Raw genomic sequence first — 23,248 nt, forward strand, 5'->3', positions numbered from 1 at the left:
CCAACAGCCCTATGAAGAGGAAACTATGATGCCCATTTTACAGATGAGGAAATTGAAACTTTGATACGTTAAGTCACTTGCCCAAAGTTACAGGACTAGTAAGTGTCAGGGGGGTCCACCCGAGGCGGTGTGACTCCAAAGCCGCCGCTTAATATTTTAAAGACAAGGATGCGCTTTGGCATTTCTTCTATTTCTTGTTTCTGAATGCAGTTGGGAATCATTCTGCTCCTTTGTTCCCTTCAGTGGGTCTAGCTGCTGCTTATACGCCTCCTCGGTTTTGTGGGTTGCCCAGGTTTCAGTGGTTTTGCCTCCTGAAGCCTGACCTCCCCCGGAGCTGAATCTGCCTCCGCACGCTGCCCATTCCAACTGAGCTCTTTGGCCCCAGCCCAGCTCAAGCGCTCCCCGGGTCTCCTCCCCTGCCCCCCAGGTTCCTGCAGATCTCCCCTCCGCCTCCGGGCCTCAGTTCCCTCCCGTGTAAAGCAGGGAGCTTGATGCTTTCCTTGGGCAAGTAGCGAGGGGTTTGGGGCAAAGTCACATGCAGTGCACTCCACGAACCCCAGCCAGGAGCCGGAGCCGCCATCCTCCCCGCCGCCTATGGGAGGGGCCGTCGCTCCTCCCCTCTCTCCCCCGACCGCCCGGCGGCCCCGCCCTGAGGGCGGCTCCCGCCCGCGCCCTGCCCAGCCCAGCCCGGCGACCGCAGCGCCCCTGCCTCGCAGCCAGGAACCAGCTGAGCACAGCTGGACCCAGCAGCCGCCGTCGCCAGCGCCGCAGCAGCAGGTAGGGGAGGGGAGCGACCACGACCCTGGGGCATCTGGGGATCCCGGGCCTCTGGGTCCTTCTCCCTCCTCTCGCGGTCCGGTCCGAGGTTGCCCGCGCCTGGAGCTCGGCCCGGCAGCCGGGGCGTCGCTGGAGAAGAGCTTCCTCCCTCACCTTGCTGGTCTTCCAGGGGACCAAGGAGAGTTGCACTGGGGGCTTAGGGCAGGGGAGGAGGAGGCTCAGGCCTCCACCCACAGGCCCCGTTTGCTGCAAGCACCTGAACTAACTTTGACCCAGTTCGCGCGGTTGGGGTTAAGTGGGCCCGGGGTCACCCCTGCACTCGCTTGCCGGAGGTCTCCAGCCCGCGGGCTGGGCGGCGGCTCCGCTGGGGGGCGGTCTGCTCCGCGGATCCTGGACTCCAGGATTAACGCCTTTGCCTGCGCTCCGCCGACGATGAGGAGCCCTCCACCTCCTTCCTCTTTCAGGGCCCAGGACTGTTAGAAAGTTCTTCCTCCTACTCCAGAATCCGCTTGCATTTGCTACCTGTCGGTACCGTCTCTTCCCCCGCCCTGCAGAGTGTGTTCTCTTCCCTGACTCACACGGAAACTTCTTTCAGAGTTGAAGACAGTGATGGGACTCTCCCTTTCCCTCTAGGCCCCCATCTCTTCTTGGGTCCAAACGCCCCAGATCGTGATTACAGCAGTGTTTCCTGGCCCAGTGCAGGCTGGCTGCTCTGGGCAGTGGCCAGAAGGAAGCCTGGGTCCTTGGAGACTGTTGGGGGACATTGGCTTCTTCTGCGGCCTCTCATCTGCCCAGACATCCACTCCTTATCCTGCTCTCACATCTTCCTCAGAGCAGAGAGGACATCTTTACAACACCCAGAACTCTGTAGAGCCAAGGACATTCAGGGCTGCCCTGGGGGTAACTGCTTTTTGTAGAAGGCAGGGCCTCTGGGGGCTTTTCTGAGGCTTAATCCTGCAGGTCCTGTTCTTCCAGGACCATGTTTCTGACCAGGGCACTGTGAACTCTTGCTGCACTCCACTTTACAGTGACTATAGCTTGTTGGAGTCTCCCCCCAGCCCTGTTCGTTCCACAGTTGAGAAAACTGAAGGGCCCTGAGAGTTTGTGACTGGCTGATAGTCACACAATGAGGAAGGGGCAGGGCTGGGACCCAGTTCCAGGCCTCACTTAGCTGACTCCTTCTAGCTGGTGGGGCTTTAGACTCTTTCTTGAGTCTCGAGTTCCCTTCCCAAAGAAACTGAGCACTGCAGCAACACCCCTGGCCCAACACACACCCACACGTCGGGGCACTGGCTGGTGTTTCTTGGGGATGTTAATTAAGGGGTAGAGGCCTTGGAACAAAGGAGGAGGGCTGGGAGTGGGGACAGTTGGCATCCAGCTCCCTTGAAACTCCATTTTCCTCTTTGGGGCCTCGCTATTTATAAATGCCAGGGAAATTGTAAACAGCCGGGGGAGCTTGGATTGGCACCCGGGTGAGTTTCACAGCAGCAAATGTTTCCGTGTGAATCAGGGAAAGGAACTTTACTCCAGAATTTTCCATAGTCTTTTTTATCGTGGACTAACATGAATCTGGAAAAGCAAGCGGCTCCCAGGAGGAGGCTGCAGGGGTTGCCTCTCAGGGCATTTCCTTCCTTCCCTCCGTCCTTGATTTAGCGCTCTTCTGGGCCCGTGTTCTGTGTCTTACCCTGTGAGGGGCCCCAGAGCCTTGAGGAGGACAAAGCTATTTGTCCTCAAGATGCTTCTCATCTATAGTGGTTGGAACAAACATGCAATACTGAGAGCTACTTCAGCCTAAAGGGGTGATTAAGTCTGTCTGGCCGACCCAGGCCTTGGAGATGAGGAATAGTTTTCCAGAGGATAAAGCGATTGGGGAAGAGGCATTCTAAGAAGCTGGAACAGCTCATGCAAAGGCACTGAGGTTTTCTGAACAATCAACGTGGCTAGAATGGCAGATGAGCGAAAGGTGGAGTGGTGGGAGTTGAGACTGTAAATCAAAATGGAACTAGATTGTAAACTAAGGGCTTGGACTTACTTTATCCTGAAGGCAGTGATCAAAAACTCTCATTAATCTTGTGGCTGATGTAGCAGATGCATTGGAAGGGGCTAACTGGAGGCAGGGAGATCCCAAGGAGGCTGTTGGATGGTCAAGAGGGTGCAGGTCTGGACCAGAGCAGTGACCACGGAATGGACTAGAGTGGCAGATTCTGGAAGCCCAGCTGAAGAACCTGTCAGAACCTGCAGTAAATTTCATCTAAAAGCAGGCAATAGGCTTATAGCTATTGGATAAGGTTGCTAAGTTATTCTGAGTTGTTCAGTGTTGGGTTTTACTTTTAAAGCAAAAAAATATTGTTAAAGATTCAAATGTAAAGAAGAGTATAGAGTGGGCTTCATCCCTCTAACCCCCTTCTTTCCGAAGAGGTGGCCCCTGTTGACAGCCTTGTGTGCACTTCTGCCAAGCTGGCACGAGCAAGAGCTGTAGACTAGATGCCTTCTCACTTCTTAGCCATGCAGTGCCAGCGGGTCACTTCTCCCCACTCCATGTGGGCAGTTTGGGTCTCTCATGAGAAGTTGCCAGGTCATGGAGATGATTTCTGCATGGTCTGTCATCCTTCGCTGAGGCATTGGTCTCTGGTTTCCTTCAAGAAAACTTTACAGCCTGTATTTAGTCTCTGAGCATGTATATTTGGTTATTAGAGATTGTAGGACTACGAGAAGTTAGACACACTGACCTAGGAGTGGAGCTGTAGTCTGAGTTCTTCTGAGTGACCTTGGACAAGTCCCAGTTTGTTGGGCCTCAGTGACCTCATCTGTAAAATGGAGATGTTGGTCTCCGTGATAATAATAAAAAGCTACCTTTTAGTAAAACAAGTGCTGGAGCATTAATTACTTTGTTGGTTCCCCACAACCATTCCTCTAAGGCAGCTACTATTATCCGCTTTTATAGAGGAGGTAACTGAGGCTCAGAGAGGCTAAATAACGTGCCTCGGGTTGTGAAGCTGTTAGGTGTCGGTGCCAGGATTCTGGAGGTCTGACTGTAGAGCTGTAGCTCTTAATCACTGCACTAAATGTTCTCCAGGAGGTTCTGTTTAGTCCTGACATGATGAGAACTGAGGGGGAGTTTTGCTGTGGCTGTGACGAGGGATGCAAATCAGTGTGCGTGGCTTGGGGAGCTCAGCTCTGCAGCACACAGGCCTGGAGGGGCCTCTTGGAACTGTGAGTAAACTCATGCTTTTCTGCACTGTCTACAGGACTCCAGAGTGTAGGTCCATCTCCCCTCCATTTTAGGGAATTCAGGCTCTGAGAGGACACAGACTTGCCCAGGGTCACTCAGAGAGTTAGCAGGGGGCCCAGCCAGGCCCTGTCTCCCTCCTTTCACCATTTGAGCCCATGCTCTGGAAAGCTTTCCGAGGAAGCCAGGAAGAGTGGGCACCCCTCTTGCCCCACGGTTATTTCCTGAGAAAATGCTGGCAGAAGCAGGGAAAACCAGGTCCCAGGAGCTATGCATTTTGGGGGGGAGGGAAAGAAAGAGACCAGTGTTCAGGCAGCTGGGGGATGTTAAGTAAAAATATCTCCTCCCTTTCAACTGAGTGAGCCTGTGTCATATTTCAGCCTGGTGTGGTTTGAGAGTTTGGAGACCACAGGCAGGCTGGGTTCCTGCTGCTCTCTGGCTTTTCTTCCCCACTCTCCACCCCCGGATGTAGACTGACTGCTCTCCCTGCCCTGCCTGGGACCACATCAACAATTTAAGGGTAGGGCAGAGGACAGCAGTAGGCGTGGTGGGCAAGGCTGGACAGCAGAAGGCCTGGGCTTGGGTCCTGGTTTTGCCACTGACAAAATACTGGGTGACTTGAGCTAATCCTTGCCTTCCTCTGGGCCCCAGTGTCCTCCTGGCACTAGGTGGGTGGATGGAATAACGTCAGGCTTTCCCAGCTCTGGTGGCCTCTGAGTCAGAGGGCTTTGTGCTCAGTGCAGGAACATGGGACCCGCACGTCTGTAAGCATAAAGTGAGCCCACAGCAGTCATTTTTGTTTAAGTGACTTGCACCAGTGCCAGCTGGAGATTCAGCTACTGTTCATAAATTTGGTCTTTGTGTGTTGAATTGGTTGCCCATTTTACAGATAAGGAAGTTGAGGCCTAGGATTCATTCATGTATCCTAGTCCCTGTTCTATAAGCAATAAGGATGAGGGCCCCTGTCTGTAGTATTCTTACTGTCTGTGTTCACTTTTTGTCTTCACCGCCTTGTTTAATCTTTTAACAGCTCTACTAGGGAGGAGATATTGACTCAGTTTTACAGATAAGGAAACTGAGGTTCAGCCTAGAGAGCTGAAATGCCTTACTTTCTCTTTTTTGAGCCTCACAGTAGCCCTGAGGTTGTTATGGGTCCCATTTCACAGATGAGGAAACCGAGGCCTGGAGATGTGAGCTCTCATGCCCAGGGGTCCCCAGGGGCCACATGGCCAGTTAAGTTCCTTCCCAGGCCCCCCATCCTACTCCTTCCAGTACCTTGCTGGTTCTGCCTCAGAACCTCTTACATTCAATGCTTGGACTCAGGGATAACAGTTTTCTTCCTGGGCTGAAATGTATCCCTGAAACATGCTCTTCCCAAGGGGGCTCCAGCAGCAGTTAGAGCCGCAGAGCTTCTCAGGGAACTCGGATGAAGGCGCCACCACACCAGTGGGAGTGGATTTATTTATTCTGCTGAACTGGTTAAGCAAACTACCTTATTTCTTTCCAGCTTCAACAAGGATATCATCTGGGCTCCGCTTATTTGCCAGACAAAGAATATATACCTGGTATATGTGAGCCTTCAGGGTGGGGCTTGGCCCTTAATTTTCCTTTTATAGTGGCTGTGGCTGTGCTGGGCCCTTGGTGGGTACTCAGTAAATACTAGTTAATTTTGAGGGAGTGGCAAAGTGGTATGGGTGGGATACCCATGGGATATGGGTACTTTTCCCCACCTCCTCCACTGACTTTTTTTCTTTTTCTAAATATGATAACTCTTTATGATAGAAAATGTAGAAAATAAAAATAGCATAAAAAAATGAGAACTGTCCATAATTCTGCCAACATGAGATAATCACTGCTAACATTTGGGTGCATTTCCTTCCTGATATTTTCAGCACATTTTTTTTTTTTACCCCCATATAATTGTGGTCATACCACGTTTGTAATCTTCTATTCTTTTCAGTTTTTTTCCAACGTTATAACATAAATATTTTTTCATGTTATTTAGTACTCTAAATTTAATTTTTAAAAGAGTTTTAAAAGTATACTTACTCAGCCATAAAAAGAAACAAAATTGAGTTATTTGTAGTGAGGTGGATGGACCTAGAGTCTGTCATACAGAGTGAAGTAAGTCAGGAAGAGAAAAACAAATACCGTATGCTAACACATATATATGGAATCTAAAAAAAAAAAAAAAGGTCATGAAGAACCTAGGGGCAGGACGGGAATAAAGATGCAGACCTACTAGAGAATGGACTTGAGGACACGGGGAGGGGGTAGGGTAAGCTGGGACAAAGTGAGAGAGTGGCATGGACATATATACACTACCAAATGTAAAATAGATAGCTAGTGGGAAGCAGCGGCATAGCACAGGGAGATCAGCTGGTGCTTTGTGACCACCTAGAGGGGTGGGATAGGGAGGGTGGGAGGGAGACACAAGAGGGAGGAGATATGGGGATGTATGTATTATGTATAGCTGATTCACTTTGTTATAAAGCAGAAACTAATACACCATTGTAAAGCAATTATACTCCAATAAAGATGTTAAAAAAAAATAAAAATAAAAAATAAATGATTAAAAAACAAAAGTATACTCTACCTAAGAAGATAAATGCATGTTTATTTAAAATCTTTCATTCCAATAGTCTGGAGGAATTAAAGAAATGAAATAATGCATTTTATTTGTAAAAAACAAGTTTTACGTTTTTATTATTAAAATGATAAACGCTGACCTGATTTTTTATTATTCTCTATTATTGTATCTATGGTGTGAATTGTTCACTTAACTGATCCTCTATTATTAGGCATCCAGGCTGTTTATAAACAATCCTGCAACGAACATTCTAGTGCCTAAATTATTCCTCTTTCGTTATTTTCTACAAGAGAGCCCAAGAAATGAAGTTGTTGGGTCAAAAATGATGTATTTACAGCTTTTGCTACATTTTGCTGAATTGCCACCCTTGAAAGGTTGTAGCAGTTCTTTATTTCCACCAGCCATTCACAAGGGCAGCAGCATTCTTTAAGGAGCATTGGAAGCTGGTTATCAAAAGGCAAGCTGTCCTGTTAGAAGGCTCAGGGACCATTTTCCTGAAGCATCTACTTCATTTCTTCATTTAGCAAATACAGGCATAACTTGGAGATATTGTGGGTTCGATTCCAGATCACTACAATAAAGTGAATATTGCAATAAAGCACGTCACACGAGGTTTTTGGTTTCCCAGCTCATGTGAAAGTTATGTTTACACTATACTGTAGTCTATTAAGTGTGCAATAGCATTCTGTCTAAAAAAGAAAATGTACATACCTTAATTCAAAAATGCTTTATTGCTAAAAAATGCTACCCATCATCTGAGACTTCAGTGAGTCGTAGTAGTAACAGCAAAGATCATTGATGACAGATCACCATAACAAATATAATAATCATGAAAAAGTCTGAAATATGGCGAGAATTACCAAAATGTGACACAGAGACACAAAGTGAGCAAATGCTGTTGGAAGAATGATGCCACAAGACCATTTGCTCGAAGGATGCCACACACCTTCAATTTGTGAAAAACACAGTATTTATGAAGCACAATAAACAGAAGTGCAATATAACGAGGTATACCTGTAGATCTGCACAGTTCAGCATCAGTAAGGGATAACGATTAAGATCCCAGGCTGAAGAGGCAGAGAGAATCTGGTTCTCACTCCAGTTTCTGCTTGGCACTTGCCATAAGACCTTGAGCTTATGCCCGGTCACTGCTCTGCCTCCATGCTTAGGACAGATGGACTTGCCTTTGTGTTTCCAGTGCAGAGACTTTGTTGTGATTGTGGTCACCCTGTGCTGAAGGCTTCTCTCCTGACTGCCTCCTCGCCTTGAAACCGTTTCCAAATTCCGACCATAACGGCTGGACCTCGGGAGTTGCTTGGTCCCATCTCCTCACTTCATGGCCAGGGGTGCTCATGCCCAGCGAGAGCAAGTGAATTTCCTAAAGCCCAAAGCAAGTTCTCTGATTGCTGCTCCACCACTTGTGAGATTTCAAAAGTTCTGGTCTAAACCAAAAGGATTTCAGTTATTATTAAACCCAAGGCCTGGGAAGAAAGGAACTTGGTCGTGGTCAGACCCCGAGCCTGTCCTGGCAGTGTTGTCCTGCGAAAGTCATTTTCCTCTCTAGCCGGTTTCCGCCACTGTGAAATGGGGATGGGCACCTTCTTTGGTCTGCCCGGGTCTACTTTTCCACCAGTCAAAGGCTTAATTACAAGATCCAACGGCAGGTCTTGGTCTCTTGATTGTGCATCCTAAAGTGGGTGACCTCAAGCTTTTTGAAGTCAGTGGTGCAGATGTTAGGGCAGAGACTTAATATTACAACATAAAAAAAGATGCCTTTGGACCCTTTCCCTCCTCAGGGGAAGGGTTTTGTTAACAATGTTGCAGTTGGATGTAAGGGATGTTCTAGAGCATCTCAAGCTTATCCTGCACACAAATCACCTGGGGATTTTGTGAAAATGCAGATTCTGGTTCCATAGGTCTGGAGTGGGTCCTGACACTCTGCATTTCTAACAGGCTCCCAGGTAATGCAGATGTTGCTGGGTCAGGGACCACACTTTGCACAGTAAGATTCTAAATCCTTTGGTAAGGGCCCAGACTACAGCCCACATCTCTTTTTTTTTTTTACATAAATTTATTTATTTTATTTTATTTTATTTATTTTTGGCTGCATTGGGTCTTCGTCGCTGCACGCGGGCTTTCTCTAGTTGCGGCGAGTGGGGACTACTCTTTGTTGTGGTGCACGGGCTTCTCATTGCGGTGGCTTCTCTTGTTGCAGAGCACGGGCTCTAGGTGCGCAGGCTTCAGTAGTTGTGGCACGTGGGCTCAGTAGTTGTGGCTCGCGGGCTCTAGAGCGCAGGCTCAGTAGTTATGGCTCACGGGCTTAGTTGCTCCGCAGCATGTGGGATCTTCCCGGACCAGGGCTTGAACCCGTGTCCCCTACATTGACAGGCGGATTCTTAACCACTGCGCCACCAGGGAAGCCGGAGCCCACATCTCTTGATGTCTTCTTTTTGAGGTTCTTTCTACCCATCGTATTTGCCTCCCTCCTCTCTTCACAACACTGAGTTGAACTGTATTTGGTCCACAGTTATGAGTTTCTAGAATCTGAACAGCCCTTGAAATATTTTGCTACCTAATTGCAGAGCGAGGTAGGGCTTTTCTTCAGGAGAGAGTGACTCAGTAGGAAGCCATCTGAAGGGGGAGAAATACAGCTGAAGGACCTAGCATTTGGCATAAACATTTCCACCAGAAGTTTTTATACTCAAGATTATAAATATTATTCTTTTGTAGCTGTAGGCTGCAAACTACAGCCCCGGGGAAGCCCCAGCCTGTTTTTGTATGTCTCTAAGCTAAGAATGGTTTTTACATTTTTTAAAATGTGAAAATGTAAAAAAGAAAACCCAAAACCAAACAAGGAAGAATATGCAACAGAGAGGGTATGTGCCTGCAAAGCCTAAAATATTCACTTTCTGGCTCTTTACTGTAAAAGTTTGCTAACCCCGGTCTAGAGTAAGTGGAGCTTTATATTTTTCTCTAGTGAGCAAGAGGCCCAGCCTTATAGCTTGAAATTTAGTGAGACCAAGGTATCGGGGAGGCAGCCTGACTTGATGGGAGCTGCCCCGACATCTTAGCTGTGTGACCCTGAGCACATTGCTTCACCTCTCTGAACTTGTGCTCTTCCTTCACAAAATAGGGACTGTGACGTCTGCTGGTTGAGTTATTGTGAGGATGAGACGTGGTGTATGTAAGGAATTTAACACTCGGTAGGTGCTCAAAAAATGACAGCTGTTGTCATTGGGGCGGCCATTTGAACCCTTCTGGCGTTACTGGACAGATTACATGTTGCCTCCACAAAATCTGAGGGTCCTCCCAGCGAGCTGGGAGCAGTCTTTTAGGATAGAACACCTCTGTTCCAGCCTCCCCCAACCACCCCTTCCCTCCAGGGCAGAAAGCTCCTCTTCAGCCACCCAAACAGATGGGGTTCCTGGTGCTTGTACACTTTCACTAACGGCAAGCTCTCTGCCCACTCTTTCCACTTGTGGGCAGCTCTGACTATTAGAAAGTGCTTCTCTCCCTCTCTAAGATATAATTCAGCAAACAGGCACCACGCGAGCCCCATACTGGGGTGGTGAGTACTGGAAGGAGACCTCCTCTTTCTGGCTCCATCCAACATGTGGGTGGTAGACTAGAGCTAGTGGTTTATGGACCTTGTTTCTAAGTTGTGGCAGCCTTAAGGTCCAAAATGGAAAACAGACCAACTTGGAGTTAGCTGGAGCTAATTCTAAATCCGGTTGAGTTTGAAACTCTGGGGCTCCCGGTGTCCAAAGCCTGGAAAAGAGTGTAATGCTCTTTTTGCCCACAGATGGCAGCACCTGTACCCTTTGCCATCTCTGTGACCGCGTGTGCGCATGAGTGTTTATGCATGTGTGCACACACGTGTACACGCATGTGTGCATGCATGTGATTTACTAGTTCTTTCCTTCGATGAATCTTGAGCTGTGGTGGCCCTAGACTATGCGCTGGGATAGCCAGGAGCAGGTCTTGGTCTGATGGGGGAGGCTGACTTGGAAACAGGCCATAACAGTGTGACAGGGGAGATGGGTGGTGGCTCAGAGGAGCTCAGCCTCACGGGGGAAGGGGAGGTTAGAGAAGAGTTCTTGGAGGAAAGCTGGGCTGAATCATGAGCGGGAGAAAAGAAGAACAGGGATGGAAGAGAGTTCAGGAACAGAGGAAACAGTCTGTGCAAAGATTACAGGAAGATTCAAGGAACAGAGTGCAGCTGTGTCTGGCTGGAGCTTGGAGGGGTGTAGGTGGAAGACAGGAACCGATGAGAGCTGAGGCTCAAGGCGCTGATGGGGGCAGATTGTAAAAGGCGTTGAAAGGTTCGCTGAGGATCTTGTGTTTTATCTGGGGGCTGTCGGGGAGCCATGGTCGAGTCTGAGCAGAGGAGTAACGTGGTCTGGGCTTGCTCTGTAGGGGAGGAGAGAGGAAGTGGGAGGACCAGGTAGGAAGCACTGCAGTATCCCAGGTGAGAGGCAGTGGTGCCTGGACCAAAATGTTGGCAGTGGGGGTGGGGAGAAGTGGATGCATTAGGGTAGAACCAGCAGGCAGTTTTGCAGCTGAGAGTGACAGAGCAGGGAAGGCTGAAGAGGTTGGTGCCCCAGTGTCTGGCCTGGCCCAGTGTGTGCATGGTGGGTGATGGTGCTGATGCTGAGGTGGAGAGCATTGAGGGTGAAACAAGTGGCACTTGGGAACAAATGCAGCACTGCTGGTGAGGATGAGCCTGAGATTTGGAGGTGTGTCAAAGAGAAGGGGGCTGGATTTGAAAGGTTTGTCCTCAGGGAGTTAACAGAAAGTGGGAAGTCATTAGTCATTTGCAGGAACCCAGCTCTACTTTGATCTATCCCGCGGAACTGGGAAGTTTCTGTGGAACTCTTTGAAGAGGGCCCATGGAGGTGGCGTTTAACTCTAGGTCATGGGGCCAAGATAAGCGCCCAACCTCTTTCCAGATCCCTTGCTATGCACTGGTGCCACTCACAACGCAGAAATCCACAGGAATGTCTGGGCCATTTACTGTCAGCTAAGAATAGGGTTGATTTGTGTCTTAATCCCAGGAGCCTGCAGGGCTCCACTGAATTTGGAATCTTGGACTCTCTCCCCTTGGCTTGGAGAAGCAGGTTTGGGCAGAGAAATTTTCCAGTTCAGGCAGGAGCCAGTGTGCTCAGCTGCTGCCTGAATGTGGATGAGCCGTGAATGAGTCTGGGAGTGAGGTAGGGTGACGATCCAGGTTGTCCCTGAAAGTGTGGGAGCTGAAAGACTGGGCTGCATGATCTACTCTGGGGCCGGCGTAGGCTGGCCCTTCGTTTAGTCATCCAGCGTATACCCACTGGTCCTGCTGTCTGCTAGGTCACGTGCCAGCACTGGAGCTTCAAAGGCAAAACAGTCTAATGGAGCTCACAGTCTGATGGGAGAGAAAGACCCGTCACCAGATAATGATAATACAGTCTTGCAATAATAGAGCAATGCTAAGCATAGAGGTGGGGACATGGCATGTAAACAGCTTGGGTCCCCAATCTGCACCAGTACAGGATGAGAAAGATATAATTTTTAGAAAAAGGCTTAGAGATTAATAATCAGAGTAAGCACATACACTGTTCAAAACCCTGGACATATTTTATCTCATTTAATCCTCATAATGAGCCTATGGGGTAGGTTCTAACATAATCCCTCTTTTACAGAGAAGAAAACTGAGACTCAGAAAGATGAAGGAACTTGGTTAAGTTACATATTAGTTAAATGAGGGACCATTTTTGTCTAACTCCAGGATCTTGAACCACAGCTCTGAAGCTGACCATAAGCTAAATTCAGTCATGCAATGAGGTTACCTTCAATGCTCGTGGGACTTTAGGCTGTATTAATAGAGGCATGATATCTAGAATGATGGAGGTGAGAGTTCTGCTTGCCCTGCCCTGGATAGAGCTCGGCTAAATGTTTAATTCTGAGCCTTGTGCTGTCAGTAGGGACAGGGTTCATTTGAAGTAGATCAGGGAAGCAGGGGGAGGGAACCAGACACCTTGATCTCAGGAAGAGCTGGAGGAAGGGGGGTGTACAACTTGCAGAAGACTTGAGGGGCCCAGGGTCACTGTCTTCAAGTCTCTGTGGAGACATTGGGAAACAGGGTGGCAGACCTGTTCTGGGTGACCCCAGAGGGTAGAGTTAGGACTAGTGTTTATGAGGCATAGGAAGAGAGATTTTAGCACATCCTTGTGACAAGCCTTTTAACCAGCCAGACTCTCCAACAGAAGGTCTTGCAGCCTTGGCAGGAAGTGAGTGCCGCATTGCTGGAGGTGTGCAAGTAGGGGCTATGTGATCTTGGTGTGGAGGGGGTTGGGGATTGGGGACGAGTGGAAGCATCACATGGGGCTTTGACCAGATGACCTTGAGCCCCTGACCCTGGGAGTCTTGGCCCTTTCTTTACAGGTGGTGCTGATAACCCCCTGTACCGTGCTTCCGCCTTGGTCCCGACACCTCCCGACAGGAGCAACCCTCTTCACCCAGCAGCCCTGCAAGGTAGGTAGAGCAGTGCAGACACCCTGGCGTCCTTCTAAACCCAGCCCTGGCTGCCCAGGGGAGTCTGGAGGGGACTGTGGAAGCAGCTGCTGGTCGCCACGAGTGGATTCAAAGGCGGTCCCTGAGGTTTTTCTAGTAAAAGGCTCAGGGAACGTTTCTGCTTATTACTTCCTTCATTTGCTCCTCACCCTCCCTTGAGACGGAGGCCAGGCAAGGGTGATCCCTTGGGGAAGAGGCAAGAACTGGGCTGGGTGCCAGGGCTCCTGGGCCCCGACCCTGGCTGTGCTGCTTGCGCGCTGGGTGACTGTAGGAAAGCGCTTTCCCTCTCAAGGCCTCTGTTAGCGCTTCTGTAAGAGGGTGGACTCCCGTGAGGAGGAGGTGTAGGAATTCTTTGGAGAGGTGAGAAAAGCTGGGGTACGGCTGCCAAGGAGGCTCCAGGCTTGTTGACCATAGGAGGAGTGAGAAGGGTGAGTCATGGGGAAAGTGGATGAGTCATACCCACCTGGGATGGCCGGCAGGGCGGGGCCCGCCTGACTATCAGATTCACAGGTGACCCGCTGAAGGAGGCTGAGAGGCAGGGGGTGGAGTGCAGAGTCCTCGGCTGGAAGCAGGAGACCTGGTTCAGGTGCTAGCTCGGGTCTCGGTTTCTCTGCCTATAAAATGGGTGCATTGGTCTCCCCCAGTCACCTAACAAGGTTGTCGTGAGTACTGCACGAGCTCATAGATGCTGAAGGGCTTTGTGAGCTGTGGAAAGGGGAAGGATCTGCACTAGGGGAATAACCCAGCTTCCAGTGTCGGAACAGAAAGAAAGAAGTGGGTTTGTGATAGCAACCGTGCGGAGAGCCTGGAAAACACTCCTCCAGGTCATGACATCACCCTTAGCTGCCAAAAGGAGAAGGGGCCGAATGCCTCAGGGCTTACTCATCCTTGCAGCCCAGCTGGCTTCCAGGGGGTGACACGACAAGCCAACTGCAGTTGGAGCTGTTCCTCTTTCCCCAAGCTTAGATGAAAGGGTCTTCCGATGGTCTCCAGAACGTTGTGTCCTCAAAGCTGGGGATTCCTACAAGGCCCGCTGGGTCCGGAGAGGGGGACTTGTCCAATTGTAGCCGCATCCCGAGGGTTCTAGATAAAGGGGCATCCCTGGTGCTGCCCAGAGAGGAGGGATGGGGGCCATCTTGGTTCTGACGCTCCTGATTTTGAGACTGAGCCCTGACAACTCCCAGAGCCGAAGTGCCTCAAAGCGATCTGTCACCAAAAAGAGAGTTATGCCGTGTTAATGCTTTTGGCGACAATGACACAGGGACCATCTTCTGCTTTCCCACTTCTGCAGAAGTGAGCACCCACCGAGTGAGAACCTGTCAGCTGAGGGCTTTGCGTGTCCACCCCTTCCCTCCTCCATCCCTGTGCTGTACCCTACCTCACACCCACCTCTGAGGGGACCCCCCCCACCCCGGTGACCTCCTCCTTGTCAAAATCCAGTGGTGTTTCCTCCGCTCTCCATGTCCTACCTCTCTGGAGCCTCGGATACCTCCTCCTTCTAGAAGCTCTCTCTTCTTTTTGCTTCTGGTGGGCTGTACCATTCATTTTATCTCCTATTTCTCTGACCTTCCTCATCAGGGCCCTGGTTTTTTGCCTCAAACATTCAGCAGGATTCTGACTACTTCTTTCTTGAGTTACACGTATAGTAACATAGTTACTATACATACTATACTATAGTAACATAGTTCATTCACTCGTTCATTCTTTCATGCCTGCATTCACCTGACAGATATTTAGGCCCTGGATTGGGTGATGGAGAATCAGCAACGAACGAGATTTTTCCAACCCTCAAGGTCTTACAGTCTTGGGTCTTACATACATTGTTATACGCATAACAAATTCATTCTTTCCTCAGCTATGAAGGAAAGGACCAGCGTCACGGGAGCATATGGGATTGGGTGGGTGTGATGGGATCTTGTCTGGACAGATGAGGGAGGCCTTCTTGAAAACCCTCAGACCTGAAGAAGAAGTAGAAGGTGGTTGAGTGGGTAGGGACAGAGCCCCAGGCAGAGGGAACAGCATGAGTGAGGCCTTGAGGAACTGAAAGAAGGGAGCACGATGAGAGAAGGGCCTGGAGACCAGCCAGCACCTTGGTCGTGCGGGCCCTTGGGGACCTTGGTTAGGGTTTGGACTTTTTCCTAGACCCCTGGGGAACCACTGAAAGTTTTATAGTAGGGGAGAGGTTTGCCCCGATTTCATTATTAGAACGCTTGAAAGAGAGAGTCACAAGTCCCACCCTGATGAGCCCCGAGGCTGTAATTTTTGGCTCTTCCACACTGTGGCATCCTGACGCTGTTCCTCAGTACAAGGCTTGGTGTTGGGCAGCCCTGAAATGTGTACTTTCCAGCATTCTCCGGGCTCCTTGCATTTTTTTCATTGCTGAACTTCTGCACTGGGGAGAGGAGGTGAATCAGACCCTGTCCTGCCCTGGGAGATCCAGACTTGCGGTGGCTGACGCCTGGGGCCCTGGGAGCCACAGAGGGCTTCCCCCTGAGTCAGGCGCTAGGCTGAGAGGATGGGCATTCCAGGCAAGGGAGGTGCCCGTGCAAAGGCTTGGCCCCCTGGTGGAACCTCTGTGCTTGGGGACTAGTGAGCAGAGTAGCTAAAGCAGGAGGGTGGGGTTGAGGTGGGGAGACTGGGAGAGCGCGCATGGGAGAGGCTTTGAATGCAGGGTCCCGATCCTCTGGGTGTCAGGGAGCCATGGCAGGTCTTGAGCTGAGGAGTGGCTTGAGCAATGGGATTTGAGAACAATCAGTTGTTGGTGGGAGGCAGAGGGGAGGGCGGATCGAAGAGACAACGCTGTGAACTGGTTGGAGAGAATGAGTATCACTGGGTGAAGCCTTGTCAGTCCCACCCACCTACACACACACAGTAAAATGCTCTGTGCCTCTTTCTGTTCTGTGCCCTGTTGGGTCATTCCCCCATTGGCTGGCCCTCCTGAGCTGTTTCGCTGGGGTTTGGTTACACCCTGGGCTCCAGAGGCAAGCAGGTCTGAGCATCACTCTGGCTCTGACTTGCTATGTGCCCCTTGACATGTCCTTTAACCCCTTTCAGCCTCAGTTTCCTCATCTGTGAAATGGGGGTGATATTAGGGTTGTTGGGGATTAATGATGGGGAAGTAAAGTCCTAAGCATATGCCTGGTACCTAGTGATGGCTTGGTTATCTTTATTTCCCTGTTGGTTGGTAATGGCCCAGTCCTTGTCATGATCTGCCCCTTTGGGAGGCCTCCTCTGTGGCCATAAATCTGTAATGTGAACTGGAAACAAGGTGTCCCCAGAAGCCCTGAAGGGAGCCTATAGTGGGATGCCGAGTGGTTTGGAAATGCCTTTACACTTCCCCCACTGGGGTGTGGCACAGGGCTGGGCTCCAAGAGCTGGACCAGGTCTTACCTGTCTTTTAGCACCAGCACTCAGCACAAGTCTGGCCTATCATTGTTCTCATAAATATTAAACAAACAAAAAAAATTTTAATTAAAAAAATGTCATAGACCTCAGGCATCAATCTACCAGCACCTTCATCTTATGACTGAGGAATCTGGGGCCCAGAGAGGGATAGTGACTCCTCCAAGGTCACCCAGCCCTTCAGTGGCATGGCTTGGGCCTGTCTCAAGTTTTTATTGCAATGCTAATTTTTTTTTTTTTTTTTTAAAGGATTTTCTTATTTATTTATTTATTTATTTATTTATTTATTTTTGGCTGTGCTGGGTCTTCGGTTCGTGCGAGGGCTTTCTCCAGTTGCGGCAAGCGGGAGCCACTCTTCATCGCGGTGCGGGGACCGCTCTTCATCGCGGTGCGCGGGCCTTTCTCTATCGCGGCCCCTCCCGTCGCGGGGCACAGGCTCCAGACGCGCAGGCTCAGCAATTGTGGCTCACGGGCCCAGCTGCTCCGTGGCATGTGGGATCTTCCCAGACCAGGGCTCGAACCCGTGTCCCCTGCATTAGCAGGCAGATTCTCAACCACTGCGCCACCAGGGAAGCCCGCAATTCTAATTTTTAAAATGCTTACAATTTCAAAGTTCCCAAGTAGACTGGGAAAGAGGTAACAATGTCCCCTAGACAATTCTGGGGAGCACCCTGACTAGAAGGGCCCCAAGGATATCAAGTGCAACCTCCCAGTTTACATTTGGGGAGACTGAGGCCCAGAGAGAGGTAGTGACTTGCTCAGGGTCCCCAGAGAGCGGAAAGCAGAAAAGAAGCCACAAGGCCCATTTCCAATAGCCTGCAGTAGGTGGGTGGGCTCTTCCCCCCAGCCCACTGCCTCGTGTTTAAGAAAGTGAATTAGAGCATGAACAATAGTGTCCTGAGGAAGTTTTGGGTTTTAACTGTGTCAAGGCGAAGGAGCATTTCTGGAACTGTGTGCCTGTGGAGTTGGGCCTGGCACAGCTATTTCAGACTAAGCCACAGGGCCCTATTTATAGGCCGATGTGATTAGGTTGATGTGGTCAGGAGAGGTCCGCCTGTCCTCTGCCCAGCCCAGCTATGGTGGAGGAAGAGGCCCTCAGGGGCGACTCTGACCCATGGGTGAGTAGCAAGGGATCTAGGGTCGTCCCCAAGGCCTGCTTGGAAGAGGAGCTCCAGGGAGGCCTCAGGGGAAGTCCCAGTCCTGACTCCCAGTTCATCCGCCAGCCAGGCCCTCTGCAGAGATGAAACCAGCTCCGAGCCTATTCTCTCCGGGCTTAAAAAAATCCTCCACTGCCTCAGATCAGGCCAGGACCCCTAGCAGTCAGGCCCCTCCAGTGTTTACCCACCAGGTCTTAACCCCAGGCATGCCTCTCCAGTGTTTGCATTTTCCAGTGGGGGCACACCTCCGAGCTTTTGCTTCTGCTGTTCTCTCCGCCTGGCGTGCTGGTTCCCTGTTCCCCAAAGACAAACCTCCATTCATCCTTCAAGGCCCTGCTCAAATGCTCCTTTGTGGTTCATCAGGCCCTGGGTGCTTCCTGCCTTGTGTTCCTGCTGCCTAGAGCCATTTGGGTGAATACCCGAGTTCATGTGTGTGCCCCACTGGGCCGGGGAGTCCTGAGGCAGGTCCTGACACAGGGAAGAAAGGAGAAAAGCATGTGTGGTTGAGCCCCTACTGGACCATTGACCTTACACGGTTTATGAGACAAGATCAGCATGCCACGCTACGCAGTAGGTATTTTTAAAAGAAGTGAGAGTAGCACTTTGCAGTCAGCCCTGGGTTTGGACTGTGCTCTGCACTTCCTAACTGTGTAACTTTGGGCTGAACCTTTCTGGGTCTCAGTTTCCCCATCTGTAAAATGGGCATGATGCTAGCCATGAGTTTTGGGGAAGCATTGTCAGCAAGACAAAGCTGAGAAGGACTCATCATGTGGCCTGGCCCACGTTGAGCTTCTATGTGCAGTAGTAGGTGTTATTTACTCAGGGGAAACTGAGGTCAAAGCAGGGAAGCGCCTTCTCTAGGGCTCAGTGGTGGAGAGGAAAGACCAAGTCTTGGGGTCCCAGCTTCCAACTCCACCCTGTATTCTCCTCCCCTTCCTCTTTTAACCCCCTGGGCCTATTCTGTTCCCCAGATCAGGGGAAGCTTTGTTTGGGGATTGTTTTTCCTAAGAAGTTTCCTCTCTGGTGCCACTGGATGACTCAGAGCCCTGAGTCACCAGGAGGCTGAGGGCCAGGGAGGAGTGGGGCGGGAGGAGGAGGGAAGGAGAGAAGGAACCAGGGAGGGGCCCCAATTCCAGCCCAGGCCCTCCCACTGCTTGATGGACTAGATCTGGCAAGTCCCCAGTGCTGCCTGGCCTCAGTTTCCCCAAGTGCGAGAGGAGATGTTGGGCTTTGATGAGTGTTTCCCAGTCCAGGTTGAGCCTCATAACCCCAGGTTCCCAGGCCCCACCCCGAGCTATAGACAGACGCTGGGCGTGGGGTTTTCAGGAGCTCCCCAGGTAATTCTGCTGCACACCTGGTCTGCAGAGGTGTTTGGGAACCATGCGGCTCATGGCTGCTTTCCCCTGGGCCTCAGAGGGGCTGCTCAGCCTCTGCTTGACTTTACGTGGGATCTTAGCTTCCCTACCAGGTTTCTAGGGAATGTGTATTGCTTTTGCACAGTCGTAAAGTCCGAAAATCGTTAAGTTGGACCATTACAAGTCGGGGACCATCTATACAGAGTACATCACACAGCAGAAGTGACATGGTGCATGGTGCGTGATCCAAGGTATAAGTGACATGGGACGCAGCACGTGGGCTGTGCACCAGGGTACACAGGCAGGACAAGGTATGAGGAACACAGGGTCTGGTATGGGATACAGAGAACACGGTGTATGTGACAATGGGCGTGCTTCAAAGTATATGACGCAAGGACATGGTCCCCAGGGTGTAGGGTTTGATGTACGGCAATGGGGCACAGAGGGTCCTTTTTTCATGTCAGTGCCTGGGGCCCCAGCATGTGGCAGCAGGAGCCAATTTTCTCCTCTCACAAAGGCCTGTCTGGTTTGTCTCCTCCTCCTCTCTGCCTCTTTGGATGCCAAAGAGTGGGAGTGTCCCGGAGGAGTGGGGCCCAGAGTACCCCCCTACCAGCTCAGACAGGGGTCAAGGCTTGGGGCCAAGTTCATGGCTCAGGAAAAGCCTGCCAGGCCTCCAAGTCCCCTCTGTCAGAGGCAGCTGTGAGCCCCTGTTGGCTGGGCCGGAGCCGGGTAATTTTCCTCTAAGCCGTCCTCCCTCCTGCTCCCCTCCCTGGCTGCCACTGTCGGCTGTGAGCATCTTAGTTCCGGGGCTTAAGGGAGAGAGAGCCCCTACTGCTGCTGGGGCAGAGGAGCTGATCCCTACCAGCTGCTGTCAGCGTGGGGGAAACGGAGGTGCAGGTGCAGGGAGGAGGCAATGGCTCCCGCGCTAGCGTTTCCCAAGCCCTCCTGGCACCTGACGCTCATTCCCTTACCTTGTCTCATCTGCACAAGGCCTCCAATAGCCTGATGAGGAGACTGAAGCTCAGGGAGGCAAAGAGCTTGCCCGAGGTCATGCAGTCAGAGGCACAGCTGAGGCTAGACCCCCGCTCTCCGGGAGGCAGGAGATTGAGGACGTATAGAGGCAAGAGGTGTCGCAGAGGGTGTCGGGGGCAAGGTGGAGGGGGGGTGTCAGTGGGTGATGAGGCTGCAAGAGCCTGTAGGTCCCAGATCCCAAAGGGCCTTAAAAACCAAGCTTAGGAATCCTGACTTCTTTCAGTTTGCGCTGGGGTCCGTGGAAGGGTCTTGAGCAGGGAATGATGCGATCCCTGTGGATAATGGGAGAGTCGAAGGCACTGAGGAAGCTGGTGCAGTGGTTCCAGAGAAAAGATGGGAACCCTGAACCAGGACAGCGTCTGGGATGCGCGAGAGGGAAGTGAGCGTAAATGGGGAGTATGTGGGGTTGAGCGTCTCTGCTCTGGCCTCAGCCCTTGTGTATGGCCTGGTGGGATGATTCTGGAGTGTCCCAGAGGGTTCTGGAAGCCCTCAGAGGGCTTGATGATGCGGGTCATTGGGCAGGTGCCTGGATGGAGGTGAGGCTGGGAGCACACCTGGGGAAAGGAGACGGCACCCGTTCCGGAGCCCTATCATGTGCCAGGCACTGTGCTTTGTGGACTGGATCTCATTTATTTCTTCCAGCTGGTTACGATTATTCACTGAGCTGGGAAAGGAACAAAAGGGTTCCAGTACTATACCTCTGTTTATGTTTAAGAGGGGAAAGTACGTTTTAAAAAGCCTTATTAAAATTAAAGGGATTAGTAAGGATAAAAAATATCTTTGAATCTCTGGTAGTTCTATTGTAGTTAAAAGTTTGAGATAAATTGCAGAGAATTTCTAATCATGCTATAGCATTTGGAGTTTTTCCATAACTGATTTTTACTAGTGTCAAGTTCCGGCAGGCCTGTGAGATAGTCTGGCTTTTCTATACCCAGGGACACAGGTTCAGAGAGGTTGAGTCACTTGCAGGGTCACCTAGGTAGTAAGAGACAGGGCTGGGATCGGGCAGTGACTCCAGAGCCCCTGTTCCTTGGGGTGGGAGCAGACCAGAGGAGAGGGGAGGGAATCATAAAGAGATTTGTGGATGGGGTGGGAGGAAAGTTGGGCTCTTGAAGTGCTGGCTTGAGGCCCCCTCCTGAGATGCCTTCCTATCCTTGGCATCAGCCATCCCTCCAGGTCTCTGGGCCTTGGCTGGGACCTTCCAGTCCTACCCTGCTTTGGATGCAAGGATGCAGAGATAGAAGTCAAGGGTGGGTATGGGGGCCAGTGGGCTGTTCGTCTCCAGGGCCTGGACACATGCCGGGGGGTTGTCTTTGGGTGTTGCGGTTATTGAGCACTTGCTGTGTGCTAATAAGCACAGTGCTGGGAGCTCCTTCAATCCTCCTCCCAGATGACCCCCAGGGTAGGACTCATCACCACATTTTATAGAGGAGGAAATTGAAACACTGCAGAAGGGCCATTGGCCCAAGTCCCCCCCTGAGGTAGGGATTTGGGCTCTGTCCAAACTCAGCCTGGACATTATCTTGTCTTCCCTTGAATGGAAGGTTGTACACCCCTCACCCTACTGGTCATTCTTGGTATCCCGAGCTCACCTAAGCTCTGCCCCTGCTCCTGGATTCTGGACTCTCCTCTGTCCTGAACCTGCCCACTTTGTGTTTCTTGGAAGTTCTGCCTGCAGGGTACAAACTGACACCCAGAAGATGTGCTCCCGCTGACAGGAGGTCTTGGCTGTCACTGGCTGTGCAAGGCTTGGGGACAGAGAAAGCCTTCATTCAGAGCCTGCAGCGAGAGGGATATGTCACCATCTTCTGAGGTCCTGTCATTATTGCTCCCATCATGGTGATTATTGGCCTAGGGAGCTGGGTCCTGCTGAAGGATGAACTTGATTCCCAGACAGACAGGGGGGGGACCTTGACCAGATGCTCAAACACTGTTTGCCTTTTGCTGTTTCTTTCAGAATCCTAAAGTCCCAGGGCCTGAAGTGTCCTTAGAAATGGGCTGGTTTGCTCATCATCTGAGTCCCCTTGGCTGGGTCACCACTGGGCCACTCATTATCTCTCTGGAAGAGGGGGAAGGAAACCCGCATTTTTGAACATCTGTCTTATGCCAGGCATGGTCCTAGGATCTTCTACATTTATGGTCTCATTCAGTGCTCTCCACTCACCTTTGAGAAAAACATTTTAACCCTGATTTTATACATAAGGAACTTGAGTGTCGAGAGAGACAGGGAGAGAGAGAGAGAGAGAGAGAGAGACGCTTCCTAGCACCCAGCAAACAACCACCACAGCTTCCTCTATATGTGCATACGCTAGGCCAAGCACCGTGCTAAGCCCCAAACGTATTTTTACTTTACAACATTCTCACAGCAACTCTGGGAAGAAGCTATTCTAATCCCCATTTTACAGATGAGGAAATTGAGGCTCAGAGAGCAGAAGCCACAGAGCTAGAAGTGGTAGGTCGGGATTAATACACAGATTTTCCTGGTGGGAGCTCTTTCCACAGTCCTGCACATTGTTTTCCTCTCTGTTGGAAAGCCTTTCCTCTGTGGAGCGGGGAGCTGCCTCCTGTGGCTTTTGCTACTTCTGGTTCTGGTTTGGGCCCCGTAGGCCCTGCTGCCCCAGGAGGTTGGCAGGCGGAGATTGTGTTCCCATCTTCTACTGGTCCTGCACCGCGGTGCCTGTCATTGGGCCTCATTGTCCTGCTGCTGATTTGTGTTTGTGCCTGGACTCCCCTATCAGTGGGCCGTGGGGTGCCAGAGGGGCTAGGATACAGCTGTTTGCAGCCCTAGCTGCTGGCCTGCCAAGCCTCCCAGGGCCACTGCCTCCCCCAGAGAAGGGGACACCGACTTCAAAGTGGACCCTGGCAGGAAGGGCACTGACTCACACCCATGGCCAGATCTGGCTGCTTCCAGGGCACAGGCTCAGGCAGTGGCGGGGCCAGTCCCTCTCTGAATGTCCTGCCCTGGCTCTCAGCACTAGGTGGAGTTGCCTCCGAAGCTGGGAAAGAGCCAGTGGCTTTGGTCCCTGGGACAGTCAGCCTCTTGGAGTCCCACTGGCCATCTCCCCGACAGCTGTCCACACCCAGGATAGACTGGGCCAGGGCAGAGGTCCAGCTGGCCCTTACAGGGTGCCTTGTCATGTCACGGACTCAGGCCTTA

At 51.2% G+C, this 23,248-nt stretch overlaps 1 protein-coding gene across 5 annotated transcripts in view; it reads left to right on the forward strand.

The window, feature by feature from the left end:
• Positions 1 to 635: 635 nt before the first annotated feature.
• GSN (gelsolin) overlaps positions 636 to 23,248 on the forward strand; it is a 56,442-nt gene continuing 33,829 nt past the window's right edge. Inside the window, exons 1-2 of one of the 5 annotated variants that reach the window (XM_007178099.2) lie at positions 636 to 777; positions 13,017 to 13,106. The gene's annotated coding sequence lies outside the window, so the exon portion shown is untranslated. Of the gene's footprint in view, positions 778 to 13,016; positions 13,107 to 23,248 lie in introns of those variants that run through there. The other 4 variants (XM_057547800.1, XM_057547801.1, XM_057547799.1 and 1 more) reach the window with 4 other exon arrangements.

Source organism: Balaenoptera acutorostrata, chromosome 6 (assembly GCF_949987535.1).
Source record: "Balaenoptera acutorostrata chromosome 6, mBalAcu1.1, whole genome shotgun sequence".
Lineage (NCBI taxonomy): Eukaryota > Metazoa > Chordata > Mammalia > Artiodactyla > Balaenopteridae > Balaenoptera > Balaenoptera acutorostrata.